The following is a 10,695-nucleotide window of genomic DNA, read 5'->3' as shown; positions in this document are numbered from 1 at the left end:
AATTAATTGAGAGTTTGAGACGATAAAAATAGCAGGAATAGAGAATTCGCTATGAAAGAAAAATATTGAAGTATGAAAAATTTTATATGCCTTGTAATTGCTCTTAGACTAGAAACGACGACCTATATGCTATCGGTTAGCATGCGCTAGCTCATGAACTATCTTATTAAATTTTCTAGCAATAAACGACCATTCTACCCTATTAAAATTGATAAAATAGAGAAAATTATGGGAAAGATTGACTGATTGAATTATATTAAGAATTGCATAGATGAATACAGGATGGACATGACTATAGATACAATTTAGAGAAAGGCACACATCTAGCTAACCCTAAGCTAACAGCCGTATAAAGGCCTTGAGCAACAAGTAATTAGAAGATACAATATTCCTAAGCTAAGACATAAACCCTCGAACAACATCAGATTTCAAAATTGGTTGTGTTTTCACTTTCACATATAAGACCGACTTAAATTTTTCTTGTTATCGAAAATATTTTAAGGGAAATCTTTATATACGGCCAAACATTGTTGTATTTAAATCTCGTGGCTAGCAGTTTTTGTATGTCAGTTTTTTTGACCCGACATAAGTCTAAAACATCTAGAATTAGAAATATTACTTGGTAATCATATCCCAACTCAGATTTTTCTTTTCCAAATTTAATTTAATTCATGATATGGTAAACATTAATTCAAATTTATTAACGAAAACAGAAAAAAACAAGATTTTAATTAAGGAAATTAGGTAACTAATATAAAGCAAGGGCATACAAATTACGGTGTTTTTGTGATATTTGAACTTTATTGCTGTTTAGAGATGTCTGCTGATAGGCTCGTATTTCTACTACCTATTTAGCATATTTTAAGTACAATAAAGCGGCATTGGGATGTGGTTTCACATGATTTACGTCACATTTACCATATTCTTAATGTCGGGTTATTAATGGAGTTTTGAGCAATGATCGGAAGTAAAGGCATGTCTTGAAGTTTACCATGGTAAAAAATATCTGCAAGCAAGAAGAAAGGCTAGCTAAGACATGAAGAAGTGAAAGAATGAAGCAATTGAAGATTTGAAGCGTCGTTTTCATAAGGATCGAATTCAAATGAGTATATCTTGAGTTTTAGAGCTCGTATCGATGCAAAGCCAAGTGGAGGTGAAAGCTTATGTTCTTAGCTTTCCAACGGGAGGTCACACGCCTTATTTGGATAAGTAACGAGAGAGATATGACCTTTTGAAAAAATGCTGTCCAGCAGGCAACTCGCACCGTGCGAGAAATCATCAAACTTCCCATTTCAGCTTGATTCTTCACGAGCCCTTCACTTGTTCTTCCCCAATTCTTTCAACATTCAACCTCTCTCTTCATACTAACCCTAACCCACTCAAAATCACTCCTTAAAACCTTCTCAAATCATCAAATTCAAGCAATTAACTTTCAAGTTTCATCAATCTTCATTACCCAACATCAATTTAGGCAAGGTAATTGCAGAAAAATCACAATACCATCAACAATTTCGACTTAGGGTTTCGTGTGATTGAAGATTTGAAGACTTTTGGGTTTGCAAATTGGATTAAGGGGACGAATTTAAGCATTCTTGATTAGCATTATCATCCAACAACACAAACAAGGATCAAAGGGAGGTATAAACCTTATTCTTATTCTTGTCATTCATAGTACCTTGATTTCGAAAATTGCTTGGTTCAAAATCGAAATCTTGTTGTTTATTTGTGTTGTAATGTGTCCTTAAACGATTTCTAAACTTGTGAGGTGTTTTTACTTCCAACAAATAACTAATTAGCACATCATTCTTGTAGTGCATATTAGGTGTTTGTTCTTTTGCCTCACCCAAAATCATTTCCAAAAATTGTGTTTTTCTGAAAAATAATTGTTATACAATGAGAAAAGGTAAAGCTACCGAGGCTTCCTCCTCAAAAGGACCCAAGGGAGCCTCGGCTTATGATGAGAATGAGTACTCGGGCAAGGAGGGCCTCCGGGACAATGCCCTCACAAATTGGAAAAAGTTTGCTTAGGTGTCAACCGTAGCACAAACTAAATTCCTTGACCAAAACGTTCTTATCGGGTTGGGAATGCTTCCCATGGCCCGAATGCTCTTAGAAAAGGTCGGGCTTGAGGCCTACACTAACATGGCCGCACCCACCCGGAGAGGTATAGTATTACCTTTGAGTTTCTTTCTTCTTTGGAGAGAGTGAAATTGGGAAGGGACAAGACCCCGAGGATCAAATTCCGGGCATGCCGGCTTACCCACACCTTGACTTATGATGAGGTAAGAGAGGCCCTCCACATCACCAAAGCCCCCATCAAAGAAACCTTTGACAAAAGAAAGATGAGTGCCTTTTGGAATGATATCACGGGGGATGTGAGGCATGGAAACTCGAAAAACACAAACCTTCCAAACCCGGTTTTGCGCCTCTTAAGCCGCCACATAAACACCAACTTCTTGGTCATGACCGAACCTACAAAAATGAACTACCAACAAATACAATGCCTATGGTCCATGACTCCGGAAGGGAGGGGAATACCGGATTGGGTTGACTTGTTTGTGAGCGGTTGCCTTGAGTTACAAAAGGATCCAAAGGGGACCATTTTCATTGGGGGCATGATTGAATTGATTGTGGAAAAGACGGGTGTACCAATTCCACCTAATGCTTATGAACTTGACGGTAGTGGTCTCATGGACTACCATTACTCGAAGAAAGCACACATGCTTGAGGTGGTCGACAAAATCATCCCCTTGGTAATTTGGTGCATGGGTGGTCAAAACTACAAGTAATACATGTACTTACCCCGTCCCCCCAACTCACCCTGAGTGCACAAGACTTCTATATGCCTCCCGATGACGCATTTGTGAACCTTTGGGTTAATAGAGCCCAAGTAGTTGAACCGGATAATGATGAGGGTGGTGAGCAACCACAAGTGGGGGGAGCTTTAACTTTTGGTGACATGCCACATGATGATGCACCATATGATGAACCCATGCCTAATGCTCTGTTTGATGAGCCCCATTTCACTCCACCTCAAATGCCACAAGAACAACAACAACAACAATATCCTTTCACGGATCCTCAATTCAACTACCTGGCTTTCCAAACATGGCAATCGAACATCACAAACCGTGTCTCAAACCTTGAGTCTACCCTTTCTCAAATGCAACTTACGGAGAATGCTCGGTGGGGAATCACCGAAAACCGCTACCACCACTACCAAGAGGATTTGGAAGAGATGCGTTATACCCAAAACGCAACCTTTGATATGGTGGCGTCCATGAATGCTCAATACATGCAACAATTCCCCACCCAATACCAAGGGTATAATGAAACTAAGGTTGATGAAACAAGAGCCAAAATGGCTAGATTTAGAAGAAGAAGAGAATCAAGAAGAAGGGGATGACCCCCGGAACATGGAGGTGCCTCAAGCTCACACTCTTGAGTGAGTTTATATACCACTAAGCATACTATAGTATGAGGCAAGCAATCAATCAAGAGTTTTAAGATAGAAATTAATCAATTTTAAGAGAGACTTAATTCGACCCAAATTTAGGCACTTTAGTTGATAAAACCACTCAATCAATTCTTCTAATTACTACTATTGTCCTATTAGTGAGATTGAATCTCCAAATTCCCCTAATTAGAAGTCAATCATAAGGAAATCATACTTAATAATTGACCCAACGTATTAACTCCTCTAGTGGAAATCACACACATAGATTAATTAACAAGAAGATGAAGCAATAGGAATCTAATAGGTGTAATTACTGACAATGAAAGCACAATTAATGAGCAATCACAACTTAATCTCTCTAATGTTAATTAAACCAAGAAGAAATCACATTCATTAGTCTAATAACAACTTGTTGCAATATGGGATTACAAGGAAATCACACTTAATAAACCCAACAACATGTAAATTAAGGAACTTGAAAAGATTAAGTAACAAGGAAATCACACTTAATCACTATAATCTAACAAGGATTCCAAAATTAAGCAATTAAACACAAGAGATTAAGAACAATAATAATAATTAAGGAAAGATTAAGGAGTCTTACAACCAAAGATTACACCTTTGAGTCGGATTAAGAAAGGGAGATTAGTTCTCCATGCTAGATCTAAACCCAATAACAAAGATGAATAATTCCCGAATTACAACTTGATTAATTAAAAGTGTGCATAAGATGTCTTAACCTACTTTAAAACATCCTATTTATAGTCTAACGTAACCTAATAATCATGGGCTTAATACAGGAAAAGCCCGTAACACAAAATGGCATGAAACCCAGAAAAGTCGCACCGTGCGAGTTCTGGTGTCTGGAAACTCGCACGGTGCGAGTTCCTTGCTGTAGTGCGCTTTTCTTTCGTGCTTTGCTTGATCCTTGGAAGGCTTTCTCGTGGTATTTCTTCAAGCTTGTTCTTCACCCTTCCTTGGACACTTCCATTGTCCTCTTGGCATCTTGTTATTCATTAGAAACATGCTAAATGATAATGCATTCAGAATTGGTTAAATAATGTGAAAATCGTCAAAAACCATCCCCAAATGTTACCAAATGAGCTCCAAATGGTGCCAAAACTAAGTAGAAATAGGAGCTCATCAAACACCCCACACTTAGCCCTTTGCTCGTCCCGAGCAAACTAGAGTAAACCTAATCACCACCTAGGCCAAGAAAGTATGGGCACTCCTAATTCCCCTCTCTTCATCTCGCTCTTCCTTCTTGTATCATCCCTCGACTAAGAAGATGGTCACTTTTATTCATAGCTCCAATAAGTGAGTAAGCGACCCAAATTCCACCAATACTAACCTCTCTTCTCTCACTCCCCCTCCTTATGTCATCCCTCTTCTAAGATGATCCTAAGTCCACCAATTCAACCATTCACCCTTTTCCCAAACTCATCACATCCTCCTTATTACTCCCCCTTATCACTCCACTTGGTTCAACACAAGGCTACCATAGTCATCAAAGCCTCTCCTAACCTATCAATTAGGCAACATCAAACACCTCCATACTTCAACAATTCTCCAACAATTCACAACTCAATAACCAAACTCAACCTCTCCAACAATGCATAAGACAAGTCAAAACAATTCAACTCCAAACAACAAGTATGTCAAGCACTAGTAACAAAGTAGGCTTCCAAATCCCCCTCCTAGTCTTGGCACACTACTAACCTACCCTTCCGGCCTTCTAGAGCTCCACCACTTTTGTCACCAACACCAAATGAAAATAGTCGTGTATGTGACATGATTTCAAGGCTTCAAAGAGGTCAACAAGATTTTCAATTTTTTCCTACTTCTCTCATTTTGCCTAAACCGCCTTTTTGGGTTTTTGGTTTAGCTCTTTTCCTCATCTCTACTCTCGTGGCTCGCACTTTTTTTTTTTTTAATTTTGCCCGAGCTCCTTTTCGGGTTTTCACTCCGGCCTCGGCCACTTTCCCACTTTTGCCTAGGATGCCCTTTCGGGTTTTCATCCTAGTCGGGTTTTCTTTTTCTTTTCTTTCTTTTTTTTTCTCTTTTTTATTTGAATTGAAATACGATACATGAAACAAATATATTACAAAATATACATGATTTTACCAACTCATGCCCACCCCACACTTAAATCTTCACTTTGTCCCCAAAGTGTGAGGTGAACACCCTAAACTCACTCAAGAGTGTGAGCTTGAGGCACCTCCATGTTCCGGAGGTCCTCCCCTTCTTCTTGATTCTCTTCTTCTTCTTCTTCTTCTTCTTCTTCTTCTTCTTCTTCTTCTTCTTCTTCTTCTTCTTCTTCTTCTTCTTCTTCTTCTAAATCTAGCCATTTCGGCTCTTGTTTCATCAACCTTAGTCTCATTATACCCCTGGTATTGGGTGGGGAATTGTTGCATGTATTGAGCATTCATGGCCGCCACCATATCAAAGATTGCGTTTTGGGTATAACGCATCTCTTCCAAATCCTCTTGGCAGTGGTGGTAGCGGTTTTCGGTGATTCCCCACCGAGCATTCTCCGTAAGTTGCATTTGAGAAAGGATAGACTCAAGGTTTGAGACATGGTTTGTGATGTTCGATTGCCATGTTTGGAAAGCCGGGTAGTTGAATTGAGGATCCGTGAAAGAATATTGTTGTTGTTGTTCTTGTGGCATTTGAGGTGGAGTGAAATGGGGCTCATCAAACGGAGCATTAGGCATGGGTTATGGTGCATCATCATGTGGCATGTCACCAAAAGCTAAAGCTCCCCCCACTTGTGGTTGCTCACCACCCTCATCATTATCCGGTTCAACTACTTGGGCTCTATCAACCCAAAGGTCCACAAATGCGTCGTCGGGAGGCATATAGAAGTCTTGTGCACTCCCCCAACCCAAGGGTGAGTTGGGGGGACGAGGTAAGTACATGTAGTACTTGTAGTTTTGACCACCCATGCACCAAATTACCAAGGGGGTGATTTTGTCGACCACCTCAAGCATGTGTGCTTTCTTCAAGTAATGGTAGTCCATGAGACCACTACCGTCAAGTTCATAAGCATTAGGTGGAATTGGTACACCCGTCTTTTCCACAATCAATTCAATCATGCCCCCAATGAAAATGGTCCCCTTTGGATTCTTTTGTAACTCAAGGCAACCGCTCACAAACAAGTCAACCCAATCCGGTATTCCCCTCCCTTCCGGGGTCATGGACCATAGGCATTGTATTTGTTGGTAGTTAATTTTTGTAGGTTCGGTCATGACCAAGAAGTTGGTGTTTATGTGGCGGCTTAAGAGGCGCAAAACCGGGTTTGGAAGGTTTGTGTTTTTCGAGTTTCCATGCCTCACATCCCCCGTGATATCATTCCAAAAGGCACTCATCTTTCTTTTGTCAAGGGTTTCTTTGATGAGGGCTTTGGTGATGTGGAGGGCCTCTCTTACCTCATCATAAGTCAAGGTGTGGGTAAGCCGGCATGCTCGGAATTTGATCCCCGGGGTCTTGTCCCTTCCCAATTTCACTCTCTCCAAAGAAGAAAGAAACTCAAAGGTAATACCTCTCCGGTTGGGTGCGGCCATGTTAGTGTAGGCCTCAAGCCCGACCTTTTCTAAGAGCATTCGGGCCATGGGAAGCATTCCCAACCCGATAAGAACGTTTTGGTCAAGGAATTTAGTTTGTGCTACGGTTGACACCGAAGCAAACTTTTTCCAATTTGTGAGGGCTTTGTCCCGGAGGCCCTCCTTGCCCGAGTACTCATTCTCATCATAAGCCGAGGCTCCCTTGGGTCCTTTTGAGGAGGAATCCTTGGTAGCTTTACCTTTTCCCATTGTATAACAATTATTTTTCGAAAAACACAATTTTTGGAAATGATTTTGGGTGAAGCAAAAGAACAAACACCTAATATGCACTACAAGAATGATGTGTTAATTAGTTATTTGTTGGAATTAAAAACACCTCACAAGTTTAGAAATCGTTTAAGGACAAATTACAACACAAATAATCAACAAGATTTCGATTTTGAACCAAGCAATTTTCGAAATCAAGGTACTATGAATGACAAGAATAAGAATAAGGTTTATACCTCCCTTTGATCCTTGTTTGTATTGTTGGATGATGAATGCTAATCAAGAATGCTTAAATTCTTCCTCTTAATCCAATTTTCAAACCCAACAGTCTTCAAATCTTCAATCACACGAAACCCTAAGTCGAAATTGTTGATGGTATTGTGATTTTTCTGCAATTACCTTGCCCAAATTGATGTTGGGTAATGAAAATTGATGAAACTTGAAGGTTAATTGCTTGAATTTGATGATTTGAGAAGGTTTTAGGGAGTGATTTTTAGTGGGTTAGGGTTAGTATGAAGAGAGAGGTTGAATGTTGAAAGAATTGGGGAAGAACAAGTGAAGGGCTCGTGAAGAATCAAGCTGAAATGGGAAGTTTGATGATTTCTCGCACGGTGCGAGTTGCCTGCTGGACATCATTTTTTCAAAAGGTCATATCTCTCTCGTTACTTAGCCAAATGAGGCGTGTGACCTACCGTTGGAAAACTAAGAGCATAAGCTTTCACCTCCACTTGGCCTTGCATCGATACGAGCTCTAAAACCCAAGATATACTCATTTGAAGTCGATCCTTATGCAAACGACGCTTCAAATCTTCAATTGCTTCATTCTTTCACTTCTTCATGTCTTAGCTAGCCTTTCTTCTTGCTTGTAGATATTTTGTACTATGGTAAACTTCAAGACATGCCTTTACTTTTGATCATTGCTCAAAACTCCATTACTAACCCGACATTAAGAATATGGTAAATGTGACGTAAATTATGTGAAACCACATCCCAATGCCGCTTTATTGTACTTAAAATATGCTAAATAGGTAGTAGAAATATGAGCCTATCAGCAGACATCTCTAAACAGCAATAAAGTTCAAATATCACAAAAACACCGTAATTTGTATGCCCTTGCTTTATATTAGTTACCTAATTTCCTTAATTAAAATCTTGTTTTTTTTTCTGTTTTCGTTAATAAATTTGAATTAATGTTTACCTTATCATGAATTAAATTAAATTTGGAAAAGAAAAATCTGAGTTGGGATATGATTACCTAATATGCACGAGATACGTATATATTTGATATTTCTAATTCTAGATGTTTTAGAATTATGTCGTCTCAAAAAAACTGACATACAAAAACTGTTAGCCACGACATTCAAATACAACAATTTTTGGCCGTATATAAAGATTTCCCTTAAAATATTTTCGATAACAAGAAAAATTTAAGTCGGTCTTATATGTGAAAGTGAAAACACAACCAATTTTGAAATCTGATGTTGTTCGAGGGTTTATGTCTTAGCTTAGGAATATTGTATCTTCTAATTACTTGTTGCTCAAGGCCTTTATACGGCTGTTAGCTTAGGGTTAGCTAGATGTGTGCCTTTCTCTAAATTGTATTTATACTCATGTCCATCCTGTATTCATCTATGCAATTATTAATATAATTCAATCAGTCAATCTTTCCCATAATTTTCTCTATTTTATCAATTTTAATAGGGTAGAATGGTCGTTTATTGCTAGAAAATTTAATAAGATAGGTCATGAGCTAGCGCATGCTAACCGATAGCATATAGGTCGTCGTTTCTAGTCTAAGAGCAATTACAAGGCATATAAAATTTTTCATACTTCAATATTTTTCTTTCATAGCGAATTCTCTATTCCCTGCTATTTTTGTCGTCTCAAACTCTCAATTAATTAGTTGAGTGACTTATAAACAATTTGAATAATGGCCTAATTAAGAAGATAAACAACAAAGGGAGTATTACCAATAGGTTCAAAATATAAAAAAACAGACACAGACTAATGTGATATACTCGTAAGTCGTAAATAATATGAATGAAGTACTTACTGAGTAAATCGGTTCGAGTTAGAGCAATTACAGAGGCTCTCGAGATGAGAGGAGAGTGAAACCTATGGAGACGTTTTGTTTGTAAGTCGTAAATCCCTTAATTAGAAGTCAATCACAAGGAAATCACACTTAATAATTAGAAGTCAATCACAAGGAAATTATACTCGTAAGTCGTAAATAATATGAATGAAGTACTTACAGAGGCTCTCGTAATTCCCTTAATTAGAAGTCAATCACAAGGAAATCACACTTAATAATTGACCCAACTTATTAACTTCTCTAGTGGAAATCACACACATATATTAATTAACAAGAAGATGAAGCAATAAGAATCTAATAGGTGTAATTACTCACAATGAAATCACAATTAATGAGCAATCACAACTTAATCTCTCTAATGTTAATTAAACCAAGAAGAAATCACATTCATTAGTCTAATAACAAGTTGTTGCAACATGGGATTACAAGGAAATCACACTTAATAAACCCAACAACATGTAAATTAAGGAACTTGAAAAGATTAAGTAACAAGGAAATCACACTTAATCACTATAATCTAACAAGGATTCCAAAATTAAGCAATTAAACACAAGAGATTAAGAATAATAATAATAATTAAGGAAAGATTAAGGAGTCTTACAACCAAAGATTACACTTTTGAGTCGGATTAAGAAAGGGAGATTATTTCTCCATGCTAGATCTAAACCCAATAACAAAGATGAATAATTCCCGAATTACAACTTGATTAATTAAAAGTGTGCATAAGATATTTTAACCTACTTGAAAACATCCTATTTATAATCTAACGTAACCTAATAATCATGGGCTTAACACAAGAAAAGCCCGTAACACAAAACGGCATGAAACCCAGAAAAGTCGCACCGTGCGAGGTCTGGTGTCTGGAAACTTGCACGGTGCGAGTTCCTTGCTGTAGTGCGCTTTTCTTTCGTGCTTTGCTTGATCCTTGGAAGGCTTTCTCGTGGTATTTCTTCAAGCTTGTTCTTCACCGGACACTTTCATTGTCCTCTTGGCATCTTGTTATCCATTAGAAACATGCTAAATGATAATGCATTCGGAATTGGTTAAATAATGTGAAAATCGTCAAAAACCATCCCCAAATGTTACCAAATAAGCTCCAAATGGTGCCAAAACTAAGTAGAAATAGAAGCTCATCATCTGCCGATTGGTCTACATTGCCTCTCGATCTTCTTGGTGCCCTTGTATTCAAGTTGGAATCTTTCCAAGATTTTATTAATTTTTCTGCGGTTTGTCAGTCCTGGAATTGTGCTTCGTCCTCAATTAAGCACCAATGGATGGCTATGCTTACATCACTACCATGGCTTTTGCTTGCTGAA

Source organism: Silene latifolia, chromosome 11, assembly GCF_048544455.1.
Source record: "Silene latifolia isolate original U9 population chromosome 11, ASM4854445v1, whole genome shotgun sequence".
In the NCBI taxonomy this organism is placed as follows: Eukaryota; Viridiplantae; Streptophyta; class Magnoliopsida; order Caryophyllales; family Caryophyllaceae; genus Silene; species Silene latifolia.
The sequence above is the reverse complement of the archived record's forward strand: the minus strand, read 5'-3'. Positions refer to the sequence as shown.